Source organism: Natator depressus, chromosome 1 (genome assembly GCF_965152275.1).
Source record: "Natator depressus isolate rNatDep1 chromosome 1, rNatDep2.hap1, whole genome shotgun sequence".
Classification (NCBI taxonomy): domain Eukaryota; kingdom Metazoa; phylum Chordata; order Testudines; family Cheloniidae; genus Natator; species Natator depressus.
Window position 1 is genome coordinate 314,330,307 of NC_134234.1, and position 4,080 is coordinate 314,334,386.

Here is a 4,080-nt window from a genome sequence, read left to right on the forward strand (position 1 = left end):
GGAGATTAGTGTCTGTGTGAGAGAAGGAGTGTGTGGTGAGGGAAGTGTGTGAGACAGTGCGTGTTGTGTTGAGGGGAGGGTGTGTGTGTGTGCCTGAGTGAGTGTTGAGAAAACTGTCTCTTTAAGAAAGCACTCAAGGTCAGGCGCGTGAAGGCTTTTTCAGACACAAGCAGCTGCTGCCAGACCCAGAGAGGCAGGAGCGCACACAGATTCCCCCTGTCCCGTTGTTGAGGTAAAGTCTTGTTTTGGTATGTTTTTCCTCTAGTCTTCATCTTGTTCTATCAAAACAACAAGTAGGACTCCATTTTCGATGCCCTCCTTCATGGACAGCTTCCTGCCCCACCCTATGCCTTTTTAAAATTAGAAAGAAAAAAGGCAGGGAGTGGTTAGAACACATGACTGCGTAGTCCGCCTAGCAACAGCAGACTATATAGGTGACAGCCACACTACTGCTTGGAGCTGTACATTTTAGCCCTGGTCTACACTACGAGTTTAGGTCGAATTTAGCAGGGTTAGATCAATTTAACCCTGCACCCGTCCACACAACGAAGCCATTATTGTCGACTTAATGGGCTCTTAAAATCAATTTCCGTACTCCTCCCCGAAGAGGGGATTAGCGCTGAAATCGACATTGCCGGGTCGAATTTGGGTTAGTGTGAATGCAATTCAATGGTACTGGCCTCCGGGAGCTATCCCACAGTGCTTCATTGTGACTGCTCTGGACAGCACTCTCAACTCAGATGCACTGGCCAGGTAGACAGGAAAAGCCCTGGGAACTTTCAAATTTCATTTCCTGTTTGGCCAGTGTGGCGAGCTCATCAGCAGAGGTGACCGTGGAGTCCCAGAATGGCAAAAAAGATCCAGAATGGGCCAAACGGGAGGTACTAGATCTGATCGCTGTATGGGGAGAAGCATCCATGCAGGCAGAACTCCGTTCCAAAAGATGAAATGCCAATATATTTGCCAAAATCTCCAAGGGCATGATGAACAGAGGCTACAACAGGGACCCCCAGCAGTGCCGCGTGAAACTTAAGGAGCTCAGGCAAGCCTACCAAAAAACCCAAGAGGCAAACGCCCACTCGGGGTCAGAGCCCCAGACATACCGCTTCCCTGATAAGCTGCATGCAATTCTAGGGGGTGCCCCCACCACTGCCCCACCCCTGTACGTGGACTCCTGCAAGGGGGGAGTCTTACGCAACAGGGATGTGGATTTTGGGGACAAGGAAGATGAGGAGGAGGGGGAGGTTGAAGATAGCGCACACCAGGCAAGTGGAGAAACCATTCTCCCCGACAGCCAGGAACTGTTTATCACCCTGGATCCAATACCCTCCCAACCCTCCCAACCTGGGCTCCCAGACCTTGAAGGTGGAGAAGGCAGCTCGGGTGAGTGTACCTTTGTAAATATAATACATGGTTTAAAAGCAAGCGTGGTTAATAATTAATTTGCCCTGAAGACTTGGGATGCATTTGCGGCCAGTACAGCTACTGGAAAAGTCTGTTAATGTGTCTGGGCATGGAGTGGAAATCCTCCAGGGACATCTCAATGAAGCTGTACTGGAGGTACTCCCAAAGTCTTGGCAAAAGGTTTCTGGGGAGGGCAGCCTTACTGCATCCTCCATGGTAGGACACTTTACCATGCCAGGCCAGTAGCACGTAGTCTAGAATCATTGCATAAGAAAGCATGGCAACATGTGGTCCCGGTGTTTGCTGGCATTCAAGCAACATCTGTTCTTTATCTCTCTGTGTTATCCTCAGGAGAGTGATATCATTCATGGTCACCTGGTTGAAATAGGGGTGGCCTATCAGAGGTGGCCATTCCTGCTGTGCTGTTTGCCTGTGGCTAAAAGAAATCATCCCCGTTGTTAGCCACACAGTAGGGGGCGGGGGTGAAGCAATCATCCCAGAGAATTGGGTGTGGGGAGGGTTTAGTTGGGTTTGTGCTGCACATTAACCTGAAAACATCAGCCCCTCCTTTTAATTGGCCAATGTGTCTTTTTAGATTTTAATCTCCCTTTTTTTCCTCCCACAGCTGCAAATGTTTCAATGCTGTGACTAGCATCTCCGTCCCAGAGGCTAGCACAGATAAGAAGGCAAAAAAAAAAAAAACGCATTCACAATGAAATGTTCTCTGAGCTCATGCAGTCCACCCAAATTGAAAGAGCCCAGCTGAATGCATGGAGACAGCAATGGCAGAGTTCAGGAAAACACAACATGAACACAAGGAAAGGAGGGTTGCACGAGAGGAGAGATGGCTGGAGCAACAGGAGAGGTGGCAGCAGCGTGATGAAAGGAGGCAGGATGCAATGCTGAGGCTACTGGAGGATCAAACTGGTATGCTCCGGCGTATGGTTGAGGTGCAGGAAAGGCAGCAGGAGCACAGACCGCCACTGCAGCCCCTGTGTAACCAACCACCCTCCTCCCCAACTTCCATAGCCTCCTCACCCAGACGCCCAAGAACGTGTGTGGGGGGGGCCCTCTGGGCACCCAACCACTCCACCCCAGAGGACTGCCCAAGCAACAGAAGGCTGGCATTCAATAAGTTTTGAAGTGCAGTATGGCCTTGTCCTCCCCTCCTCCCCTCCTCCACCACCCCACCCAGTGCTTCCCTCCTCCCGCACCCCTCCTGGGGTACCTTGGCAGTTATCTCCCTATTTGTGTGACGAATTAATAAAGAATGCATGAATTTGAAACAACAATGACTTTATTGCCTCTGAAAGTGGTGATCGAAGAGGGAAGGGGAGGGCGGTTGTCTTACAGGGAAGTAGCGTGAACCAAGGGGGCGGGTTTTCATCAAGGAGAAACAAACAGAACTGTTACACCGTAGCCTGGTCAGCCATGAAACTGGTTTTCAAAGCTTCTCTGATGTGCAGCACGACCTGCTGTGCTCTTCTAACCGCCCTGGTGTCTGGCTGCACGTAATGAGCAGCCAGGTGATTTGCCTCGACTTCCCACCCCGCTGTAAACATCTCCCCCTTACTCCCACAAATATTGTGGAACACACAGGAAGCAGTAATAACAATGGGAATATTGGTTTCGCTGAGGTCTAACTGAGTCAGTAAACTGCGCCAGTGTGCTTTTAAACATCCAAATGCACATTCTACCACCATTCTGCTCTTGCTCAGCCTATAGTTGAACAGCTCCTGACTACTGTCCAGGCTGCCTGTGTACGGCTTCATGAGCCATGGCCAGAGGTGAAAGTAAGCCAGTATGCCCCGGTACAGCGTACCGGCAAGAGCCGGTACGCCATACTGGGGCAGCCCGGCTTCCCCAGGGGGCAATTTAAAGGACCTGGGGCTCCCAGCAGTGGCTGGAGCCCCAGGCCCTTTAAATTGCCTCCAGAGCCCCGCTGCTGGAGCCCTGGGGTAGCGGCTGCAGGGCTCCAGCAGCTATTTAAAGGGCCTGGGCCTCCCCTGCTTCTACCACCCGGGCCCTTTAAATAGCCACTGGAGCCCCGCTGCTGCTACTCCAGGGCTCCGGCGGCTATTTAAAGGACCGGGGCAGTAGAAGCAGGGGAGCCGCGGGCCCTTTAAATAGCCCCCAGAGCCCTGAGGTAGTGGGGACTCCAGGGGCTATTTAAAGGGCTGGGGCTCCAGCTGCCTCTGCCACCCCGGTCCATTAAATAGCCGCTGGAGCCCCACCGCTTCCCCAGGGCTTTGGCGGCTATTTAAAGGGCCAGGGCTGTAGAAGAGAGGAGCCCCGGGCCCTTTAAATAGCATCCAGAGCCCCGGGCTACTGCTGCTACCCCATTGGGGGTGGAACTTACCTTACAGGGTGGGCTGGTACTGACTCTGACCCTCTCAACCCTGCCCCTTCCGCCCTAGACCCAGCCCCTTCCAGGGGCCAGAGCTGGCCCCAGAGTACCGGTAAGTCACTCGACTTACTTTCACCACTGGCCATAGAATTAAGGGGTAGGCTGGGTCCCCAAGGATAACTATTGGCATTTCAACATCCCCAATGGTTATTTTCTGGTTTGGAAAGTAAGTCTCTTGCTACAGCTGTTCATACAGACCAGAGTTCCTGAAGATGCAAGCATCATGTACCTTTCCCGGCCATCCCACGTTGATGTTGGCGAAACGTCCC

The 4,080-nt window shown here is 52.3% G+C and overlaps 1 pseudogene; it reads left to right on the forward strand.

The window, feature by feature from the left end:
• The first annotated feature begins 740 nt into the window (after positions 1-740).
• On the forward strand, positions 741-1,442 carry LOC141990485 (zinc finger and SCAN domain-containing protein 32-like; annotated as a pseudogene).
• Positions 1,443-4,080: the final 2,638 nt, after the last annotated feature.